The 11,304-nt window shown below is 44.0% G+C and overlaps 2 long non-coding RNA genes across 2 annotated transcripts; both read left to right on the top strand.

Moving 5' to 3' along the window:
* The first annotated feature begins 2,357 nt into the window (after positions 1-2,357).
* On the top strand, positions 2,358-3,182 carry LOC115539897 (uncharacterized). Its single transcript, XR_003976053.1, has 4 exons — positions 2,358-2,395; positions 2,491-2,555; positions 2,798-2,854; positions 2,983-3,182. It is a non-coding gene; the product is annotated as an uncharacterized LOC115539897 (long non-coding RNA).
* A 632-nt stretch (positions 3,183-3,814) lies between these two features.
* LOC115540253 (uncharacterized) lies at positions 3,815-4,321 on the top strand. The gene is made up of 3 exons (XR_003976149.1): positions 3,815-3,878; positions 3,968-4,039; positions 4,266-4,321. It is a non-coding gene; the product is annotated as an uncharacterized LOC115540253 (long non-coding RNA).
* The last annotated feature ends 6,983 nt before the right edge of the window (positions 4,322-11,304 follow it).

Here is an 11,304-nt window from a genome sequence, read left to right on the forward strand (position 1 = left end):
CAGTACATCAGACCCTTCAGTGCTCTTCAGAAAACTCCCATTTGACAGTTGTTAGTTCTTAATAGAATATGTTTATGTATCGTAATTGTCATTTTATTCTAAATATCTTGCACGCATAAAAGGTTAAATGTAATGTAAGTTGCTATCAAAAAAATGAAAGGGAGAAAAGTGCATATTCTGTCAAGTCATGTTGATGATATGATGGTGTTGATCATATCCTGCTAGCCTAATCTGCTTTGTTGTGTCACTTATGAAGTTAAGACGACTTAATGCCCTGTAATCTATTGTCTCGTTGGGTAATGTGTTGGGTAGGAGATCAGGAAGGCTTCAGACGTGGCAATGTTGTTTTTCATAGGCCCATGAAAGCTTAGGTTACACCAAATAAAAAATGGACACCATTAAAACAGACATAGTTCTTCCCATCTATCTCATGCATTTTGATAATATTTCTAGCCGTAAATGTGACCTAGGGGTCAAGGACACTTGGGAGTGAGCTAGAGACCTGGGGTCTCTTTAACATTAAAGAGGGTCTCGAGGAAATAATTTGATAAAGCATCTTCAAAATTCACCATTGAAACACATTGGAAATAAATTGGGAAGAGATAGGATCAACCAGGGGCTGCCGTGGGTTCACTCTGTGGAAATCTAATGTCTGCAAAAAGGGGGCCAGCATAACCCTAAACCCTAAACTAAAATCCCTTTTACCACTTGTGCTCAATGACTGGCAACTTTAAAGGTCCCATGACATGCCACCAGGTGTGGTGTTATTAGCCGTGACAAGCCGTTTTGGAAATCTGCCCCTTATGACATCACAGGTGGGCGTGTCCACCTAGATGTGTGCTTGATAGATCAGCCTACCAGCCTACCCGGTGGACTGTAGCAAACGTTGCTCATGTATTACCATACATTTTAGGTAAAATTACATTTGAACATCTACAAATTAAAAACAGAATATTAATGTAATCTTAAATTACGGTTAATTACATGCCTAAGGTTACCCATTTAAATTACCGCCAACATTTGTAAAGTAATACAGAACATGTCCTGTAAAATAACTATTTTAACAGTGTATATGCAAACATACGTAGATACATACTTAGGCCCCGTCCACACGAAGCCGATTTCATGGCGAAACCGCAAATGTCTTGTACGTTTCGGCCTTCCGTCCACACGAAGCCGGCGAATACGCTGACCGAAACCGTAAACTTCTGAAACCACCCTCGGAGGTGGTTTCAAATCTACCCGGTTTCGTTTTGGATTCGTGTGGACGCCTGAAACCGACTGAAACCGTAAACCACGACGTCATCGCCCCACCCCTCGACCCTCTAGCCAATGACTGTTTAGCCCGCGGAGTCTCAGAACTCACAACAACAAAGATGATGGCGGACGACCGGCTTGTAATCGTTCTGCAGCAGATCATGTCCCTTGTTGCGTTGCTAAGCCATTATTTATTGAGACTGTTGACTGACTGTTTGTTTTTGTTGTTAGTGGTTCGGGGGGCAGTCTTTATGTGCATGCTCGCCTCTTCTTCTTATTTAATTTTTTTCTGGATTTCTGTAGCAGAAGCAGCGCCCCTTATGGGCCTGGCATGTGCACTACAGCGTTTCTACAGATCTACCCGGTTTCGCTTTCTGTCTTTACGGAGATACTCCGAAACCGGATAGATCGAAACCGGAACGGTTTCGCCCGTTGCGGCTTCATGTGGACGGGGCCTTAGTTGGCCCCACTGGGAATTTAAGACAGAACCAGAACCCTGTGTTGCCATGCACTAGCGGTTGAACAGCACAGAGTTTCCCTTTAATACAAATTGACCATTTATTGTTTATTTTCACCATCAAATATAATATGAACATTGATAGTGGATTTGATAATGAAGTGAAATAACGTATCGCCTGACTCATGGACTATGGATTATGGATTATGCTAACATGGGCTGTTAACATAATCTGGGTTTCAAAAAATATTCGTCCATGCAGTCTGCTTCTGATCAGACTCCTATTATCCCGGCTTTAAAAACACGTTGCAACCCCACCCTAGTCTAGCACACCCATGTCCACCCTCCCTGGGAGGAACTGTATGATTTTAAGACATTAGTAGTAACACACTTTATTAATTGATTCCTGGATTACAGTAGATTGTATATTGTGTCATCTTGCCTCTATTCAATATTCAAGACATCATTTTGAAATAACCCTGCATACATTCCAGCATCTTGCCCAAGACAACACACCTGTATACCCAACAGAAGGATGCAATGTCACAATAATGATCTGAATGAATTTCTCAACATGACCGACGTCAGAGTGGCGTTCACTATTTAAGACGGAGACTCCAGTCCAAGCTTCATCAAACTCATCCAGCTGTGGACTCGATCAACTGCTGGGACAATAATCAAGTAATATTCTTACTCATTAAGTTTTAAACTTCAATGCTTTTGCTTCCAATCTTGACCGATTGATTAATCTTCTCAGTTTCTTTTTCCCCCTCAAGGTGAAATCATGATGAAGATACTGGTACTGCTTGGATGTCTCCTGAGTCTGGCTCTGGCTCTTCCAGTAAGTTGAAAAATGTTTTCTACTACATAGTATTTTCTGTCGTTCAGCAGACACTTTTATCCAAAGCCAATTACAGAGAGCAGATACATGTCATCAAAGGGGCTGTTGGGTGAGGGCACATTGCTCCAGAATGTCTTCGGGTAAGGTTTTGTGCTTTGGGGACCAAACTCAGTACCTTCTGGCTGAAGGGCCAAGATGCTAGCCACTGCTTTGGTGAAATTCTAAAACCAATATTTTCACAGGTGGACGAAGTGCATGAGAGAATTGCTCGTTCTTCCTCTGACTCCAATTCCAGAGAGGTGTGTGGCGTCCATCAGATGTGATGCAACAGTCACAGACACATACGCTGCATACGCACTGCACAAATCTAACTCAAACTCAATGAGGTTCCATCTTTGTTGAGATTAAAGATCTTTTGTCTCTCTAGATGGGGCGGTATCCGTCATTCTACCCACCGTATCCCCGGTTCCCCCCACCACCACCACCAACACAGAACCAGGCCGACCTATGGGCCTTGTTCCTGCAATTCCTGCTGGCTAACTCCCCCCCGGCCCCGCCTCCAGTTCCGACCTAAAGACCCTAAAATCAGTTTGTTATCCTCTGTATGACTTCTATAATAAATCATGCATGACAATAAGAAATGTGTCGGTGGTATTTGGTCGTATGCTCCTGCCCTTCCTCCTGCTGGTTGCCTTGCCCAGCGCTGCACCAGCGACCGCAGCCACTACCGCTGAGACCTACTGCTGAAGTTGCCATATTTGGTACTTTGATTTGCACCAATAATTCTTAATACTTACAAAGTGTTTGTTCATCTAAGGAGCATGGCTAATAAATCTTTTGACAAAAATAAGAAATCCTTTTTTAAAATCACCAATTAATCAGAATTTCTTTCACAATGCGTCATCAAAACGTAGAAGATAAACGATGAATACTGACTATACAGTAGGACTTTAATAAAAACAAGCAACACCCCTGGTACATTCTACCACCGTAAAGCCTTAAAGGATGAATCATGTCCCATTTCAACAGCAGTCCAGTGTGACCAGAAGACCAGTGGTTAAGTCCTTGGCTCTCTATGACTGAGGCTGACAGGCTTCCTTCTATGGGCGGGGGGGATTATCAAGGGACTCTATTTCCTAACATTTCACCCCATCAGGACACCTATGAAACAACAGCTTCTGCAGCTGATTGGATGAGCGGAGACAGAGAATGTATTTAAATAGAGCCCTGTCTATCTAGGTCTACTACATCCCCACTGGGTCTCCTTACAATGCTGGAGACGCAGCGTCACTTCTCCACAAACAAAATTCTCACTGACTTGAGGTGAGGTTCTCACTGTCTTCACTCACTTAGCTTTGAAAGATGTGTTCCTGTTGACTTTTTTGTCTTTATTTGCATATTTTCTGTTCCAGTCGTTGCGTTCTTCCGCAATGAAAAGGGTGATCTTGGTCTTGTGCATCATTGCACTATCTTCCTGTTTTCCAGTGAGTTTGAATTAATACATTGATATGTGATTGTTTAAAACAAATAGGATGTTTCAGGGGATTTCAAACATCATGTTGTAAAAGTGCCACACTATGCCATGGTTGTACTGTCCATTAAGATGGCTCAGCCTCAACACTGTTGTTAAGATGAAGAACAAGATGAACTTCATTAATCCCAGATGGGACGTTAGGGACGATGTTGACATGAACATGTTTGTTTCTTCAGCTCTCTGATGAGCGGAACAGACGAGTCAAGCGCTCAGACGAGAGCGACGAGGTGAGAACGTAGATGTCATGTTTTTTTTTCACGTTCATTTTTGCACAAAATATCGTCATCCTTATCCTTATCTTCTTCCTCTTCTTCTTCCTCTTGTTTGCAGTCGAGCCAAGGCTACAGAGGGGGATACAGAGGGGGCTACAGAGGGGGCTACAGAGGGGGCTACAGAGGGGGATACAGAGGGGGCTACAGGGGACCGTACATGCAGCAGCCTCGGTTCCAGCAGCCCGTCTTCCCCCCTTTCCCCCCTTTCCCTCCCTTCCAAGGCTTCCCCATGGCGTTCCCTCCCCCTCCTGCCTTCCCCTTCTCTCCCCCCGGGCTCCCCCCTGAAGCTGGGGTCCCCCCTGGCCTCGGGGTCCCCATCCCCTTCGGAAAATAAGATCAGCCAACTGTCCATCGGCCGACGTCATCGTGACTTATTAATCAACTGTAAAACTAATTGTTAAAAATGAAACCGAATAGTAATTGTGAAATCAAATGCAATAAATGAGAAGAAAGAAAAGTTGTTCGATTTGTTCCTTCAATGCAAATATATTTTTTCAGATAATAAGTGTGTGTGAAGAATTAGGTGTACAAAAAAATATGTGTAAGAGGCAAAGTGCAAAACCTTGTTAGAACTCTTCTATTATAGTGACAATGTCCTACGAATTGCGGGTCTAAAACACATATAAATGCAGGTCTAAAACACATAAAAACTTGTCTCTTATTGACTTGTGTCTGGGAGTTGGATGCATGTCATTGTTCTGTTACCAAACCCAGACTGTATTTGAACACCGACACCTCACCGGAGGGCTTTGGAAATTAATTATATTTTATGATTCTGTTTGCTTGCTCACCACACTTACATTCTTATCATGGTTGGCCCCAGTGGGAATTGAACCCAGAACCCTGGCAGTGTTTAGGTTATGCTTTATCTATCGATTGATCAGCAAAGAGTTTCACTTTAATACAAGTTGACCATTTATTGTTTATTTCCACTATCGTCTATACTATGACCATTGATAGGGGATTTGGCAGTGAAGTGAAATAACAGATTCCCTGTCTCATGGACTCATGGCTGTTAACATAATCTGGGTTTAAAAACATATCCGTCTATGCGGCCTGTTTCTGATCAGACTCCTATTATCCCGGCTTTAAAAACAGGTAGCAACCCCACCCTAGTCTTGCACACCCACGGCCATCCTCCCTGGGAGGAACTGTACGAAGTGAAGACTTTATCAGTAAAACCCTTGATTCATTTATTCCTGGATCACAGTAGATTGTCTATTGTGTCATATTGCGTCTATTCAGTATCCAAGACATCATTTGGAAATAACCCTGCATACATCCCAGCATATTGCCCAATACAACACACCTGTTTACCCAACAGAAGGATGCAATGTCACAATATTGATCTGAATTAATTTCTCAACACGAACAACGTCAGAGTGGCGTTCACTATTTAAACGGAGACTCCAGTCCAAGCTTCATCAAACTCATCCAGCTGTGGACTTGATCAACTGCTGGAACAACACACAACTGAACAGTAATCAAGTAATATTCTTAATCATACAGTTTTAAAATTCTATGCTTTTGCCTCCAATCTTGGCCGATTTGTTAATCTTCTCAGTTTATTTTCCCCCTCAAGGTGAAATCATGATGAAGATACTGGTACTGCTTGGATGTCTCCTGAGTCTGGCTCTGGCTCTTCCAGTAAGTGGAAACACATTTTCTACTACATGGTACTGCTAGTATTTACCGCAGTCGTTCAGCAGACACTTTTATCCAAAGCCACTTACAGAGAGCAGATACATGTCATCAAAAGGGCTGTTGGGGTGCCGGCAATTTGCTCCAGAATTTCTTTGGCTAAGGTTACGTGCATTGGTGACTGATCTCAGTACCTCTAGCTGAAGGTCCATCATCCTAGCCCCTGTTTAGGTGAAGTTATAAAACCAATATTTTCACAGGGGGATGAAGTACATGAGAGAATGGCTCGTTCCTCCCATTTCCGAAGGGTATGTAGCGTCCATCAGATGTGATGCATCATTCACAGACATATACGCCGCATACACTCCGTACAAATCTAACTCAAATTAAATGAGGTTCCACCTTTCTTGAGATGACTTTTTTTTTGTCTTTCGTATCCCCAGCACCACCGCTACCCATCGTATCACAGGTACCCATCGTATCACAGGTACCCATCGTATCACAGGTACCCACCACCACCGCCTCAGAACCGGCCCGACCTATGCCCCCAGCTCCTGTCCTACCTGAAGGCTATCTGTCCGACCGCCACGACCACCGGCCCCACCACGACCGCCGGCCCCGCCATGACCCCCGCCATGACCCCCACCATGACCCCCACCATTGGCGCCGCCATGACCCCCACCATTGGCGCCGCCATGACCCCCACCATTGGCGCCGCCATGACCCCCACCATGGGCGCCGCCATGACCCCCACCCGTAATTCAAGATTAGATAATATAGGATAACATTTTATCCACCAACATAGATGCTTAAAGTCGGTATGTTGTCCTCTGTATGGATTCTATAATAAATCATGCATCAAAACTAAGAGATGAAGTTGTCATATTTGATATTGTGATTCATTGTTTAAAGTCTTCAATCATTTTTAAAATCTCCAAGGTTTTTAATTTATCCGTCACATATGTCACATTTTTTAAAGCCGCCTGGTTTTATTCATTTAAAGCATATCTTGCGACAGAAATAAGAAATGTCTCTGTCCTATTTGGTATTTTGATTTCCCTTTAAAATCACACCAATAATTCTAAACACTTTCAAAGGTTTTGGTCATCTAAGGAGCATGGCTAATAAATCTTGAGACAAAAATAAGAAATGTAATATTGGTATTTTGATTTCCTTCTTTAAAGTCACCAATAAATCAGAACATTTTCCACAATGTTTTCGTCATCGAAACGTACAAGAAAAGCGTTGAATACTGACCATATAGTAGGACTTTAATAAAAAACAAATAACAACCCTGGGTACAGCCTAAAGCCTTGAAACATGAATCCCTGGACTGCTGTTCCCACAGCAGTCCAGTTGACCAGAAGACCAGTGGTTAATTCCTGGGCTCTCTATGACTGAGGCTGACAGGCTTCATTCTATGGTTGGGGGGGATTGTCCAGGGACTCTCTCTGTTTCCTCACATTTCACCCCATCAGGACACCTATGAAACAACAGGCTTCTGCAGCTGATTGGATGAGCGGAGACAGAGAATGTATTTAAATAGAGCCCTATTCATCTAGGTCTACTACATCCCCACTGGGTTTCCTTACACTGCTGGAGACGCAGCTTCACTGCTCCAATAACGCGTTCTCACTGACTTGAGTTGAGGTTCTCACTGTCTTCACTCACTTAACATTGAGAGATGTGTTCCTGTAGCCTTTTTTTATAAAAGTGATACAAATAATTATTTTTTTGAACTAAGATTCATTGGCTTTGGCTCATTTTCTGTGAGGAACATGAATCAGAAAACATTTTCAAGTACCCCCCCCTGTATACCCCCCCATCACATTTATATTACACACAGGGTGTTCGGGTCCAGTGGACCCGGAGCTAGTTTAAGTGTGGAAATCATAGGTTCTGTGCACCCTAATTTTCCCTTTCTCCTCTGTGTATGTGTGTATGTATGTATGTATGTATGTATGTATGTATGTATGTATGTATGTATGTATGTATGTATGCATGCATGTGTGTGTGTGTGTGTGTGTGTGTGTGTGTGTGTGTGTGTGTGTGTGTGTGTGTGTGTGTGTGCGTGCGTGCGTGCGTGCGTGCGTGCGTGCGTGCGTGCGTGCGTGCGTGCGTGCGTGTGTGTGTGTGTGAGAGAGAGGAGAGAGTAAAGCAGGTGAATGGGCCCTTGGTGTGAGCACCCACAGTGTGCACCCACTGTTCCCGCACAAGGTTGCAACATTGGAGCACCCAAGACTATCTACACCCATATTCCCACACATTTCACCCTCTGTCTTGCGGGAACCAAGCTTGGGGATCTGACACAATAAAAAATCTCTGTCAACGTGGTTCCATACCACAACTGATCAAGATGGCAAAGCGATTCTCTGTTCAGACTGCCTTACAGTTGATATTTGAAGAGACAGAGGGTTTTGATGGTGATGCAGAGGAAACAGTTTCAGAAAGTGAGGATAACATTTCTGAAAATTCAGAGTCTGACAATGAGTTTGAAGAGGAGGATCAGCATCAGCCAGCACCGAAACGTAAAAGACAAATACACAATATACATAATAATATAAAACACAATATACATGCAACCAGTGCAAAAAATACAGATGCAATACACACACAGTGAGACTCTGCCCCTCATGTGTGGTATAGACTGATATACGTATAATGGCTGTGTTCAAAGGCTTTAATGTGTTGTTCAGACAGATGTTATTGAGTATGTTTCAATTTCTAATGATGTTGATAATTTCCCAGTTATGCCTGTTTTATGATGCATTTCCTTATTTTGTTACATGCTAATACGAAAATAAACAAAAACGAGTGGCACCTCTATTCATAAATGTGATTTAACAAAGGTAAAGGGAACAAATTTAACATATGTGTTGTTTATATTACTTGCAATTGGGTTGAAGGGTTGAGTATTTTTAAAAAAGTTTGATTATGTTGAATTAAAAGGCCTAAAATGCAATGGGTCCACCAGACCCAGCAGCACCTCCTGTGTAACAAAAAAACGAACACCCTATGAGGGTTAAAACAAATAGTTTGTTTCAGGGGATTTCAAACAACATGTTGTAAGATTCCCACACTCTGCCATGGTTGTCCTGTCCGTTAAGAAGGCTCCGCCTCAACAGTCAGTATGTTTGCACATTTTAATCCGATTAAAGCCATAGTTCGACTATGCTCCTCATTTGGACAACTGCAATTGTCAGATTATACATGATGGTGAGAAAATCAATGATTGGCCGAAGTATGTCGTACCCCGTTATGATAGGCTGCGCTGTACCCATTTCAACCAGTGGTAATAGAGCCACCGGCTGACCTCTTTACGTCACCAGCAACAACAAACTCAGGCAGCATTCGAGAAAGATGTTTTCAGTGGATAGCTGTCAGTTCACTTCAGGTCCATGTCATTTCTCCGACTGTCTGAAGTCCAGATTGTACCGCGACATGGAGGAGAAAGGGATCGGACACCCGCCGGAGGGGCTCCGCCACCGGACCTCCGCGGCCCTGCTAACCCTAACCTGTGGGAGCCTGCTAACACTCCGGCGGCGGAGCAGCTCCTCCGGCGGCGGAGCAGCTCCTCCGGCGGCGGAGCAGCTCCTCCGGTGGCTCCTCCAACGGGAGCCCCGCTAATTCTCCGGCGGGGGTGAAACTCCTCCGGCTGCAGAGTCTGCATACGGCAACAATCCCTATCTCCTCCATGTCGCGGTTAAATCTTTACTTCAGAGAGTCAAAGCCAAAGTTCCTATCCCCCAATTCCTTCTCATCCATGGCCGAGATAACCCCCACTACGAGTCTTAACTTGTTGTGGAAGTATCAGAGAGTCGGAGACCCGACACAGTCTTTAAGATTCATAAGGTCAGTGAATTTCCCCCTCAGTTCGGTCGCAGCGCAATGAATGAATAAAGATAGTAAACACGTCGGAAGAAAAAAACTTTTACTTTGACAGATGTGCCTGAAGTCACTACTTTACAACCTCGTTGATTACCAACATTTAGAAAACCATCTACTTTTAATTCAGCCTTGGGTGAAATCGAAGCGCAGTGTTCACTGAATGCATGTTGATGATACACTTCTTATTTGGGGTAACTACATTGGCATGACACCGGCTTCCTCAATCTTCTGCGCACCCTTTTAAAATAATCGCCGTTTCTTATTTTCCGACGGCGACAACATCACAACTACTCTCCTTCTCTGCTCGCGCAGAACGCAAATTCCGATTCCAATTTGATTGACTGTAAGCATGAACGCTTAATGCGACTATCCATCAAATAATCTAGGGATCTTAATCCGACTATGAGACACCCGATTTGATTAGATTTTAGTCAGACTAAGGTGAATACATGCATTTTAATAATTCCAATCTTAGTCAGAATAACCCAATGATTAGATTTTGTGTCATGTAAACACACTGACTGTATTTAAGATGAAGAACAAGATGAACTTCATTAATTCCAGATGGGAGGTTAGGCACGATGTTGACATGAACATAATTGTTTCTCCAGCTCTCTGACAGAGATGAAAGATGAGTGAGGCGCTCAGACGAGAGCGACGACGTGAGAAAGTGGACGTTTATGGGTTTTTTTACGTTTATTTTTTCACAAAATATCGTCATCCTTATCCTTATCTTCTTCCTCTTCTTCTTCCTCTTGTTTGCAGTTGAGCCAAGGCTACAGAGGGGGATACAGAGGGGGCTACAGAGGGGGATACAGAGGGGGCTACAGAGGGGGATACAGAGGGGGCTACAGGGGGGGATACAGAGGGGGCTACAGAGGGGGATACAGAGGGGGCTACAGGGGGGGATACAGAGGGGGCTACAGAGGGGGATACAGAGGGGGCTACAGAGGGGGATACAGAGGGGGCTACAGGGGACCGTACATGCAGCAGCCTCGGATCCAGCAGCCCGACTTCCCCCCTTTCCCTCCCTTCCAAGGCTTCCCCATGGCGTTCCCTCCCCCACCTGCCTTGCCCTTCCCGCCGCCCGGGCTCCTCCCTGGTGCTGGGGTCCCCCCTGGTGCTGGGGGGGACCCCATCGGCCGACGTCATCGTGACTTATTAATCAACTGTATCAATACCGAAATGTATTTATCAATGCAATAAATGAGAAGAAAAATATGATTTTTGATTTGTTCCTTTAATGTGAATACGTTTTTCGTAGAATGAGTGTGTACGAAGAATGATGTGTACGAAGAATGTTGTGTAAGAGGCAAAGTGCAAAATGTTGTTGGAACTTTTCTATTTCAGTATTCTTCTGCTCGCGTCCATATAAACAGCAATTCAGCTTATATAACGCCCAGCCAGTGCATGG

The sequence above is a fragment of the Gadus morhua genome, chromosome 3 (assembly GCF_902167405.1).
Source record: "Gadus morhua chromosome 3, gadMor3.0, whole genome shotgun sequence".
NCBI classification, from domain to species: domain Eukaryota; kingdom Metazoa; phylum Chordata; class Actinopteri; order Gadiformes; family Gadidae; genus Gadus; species Gadus morhua.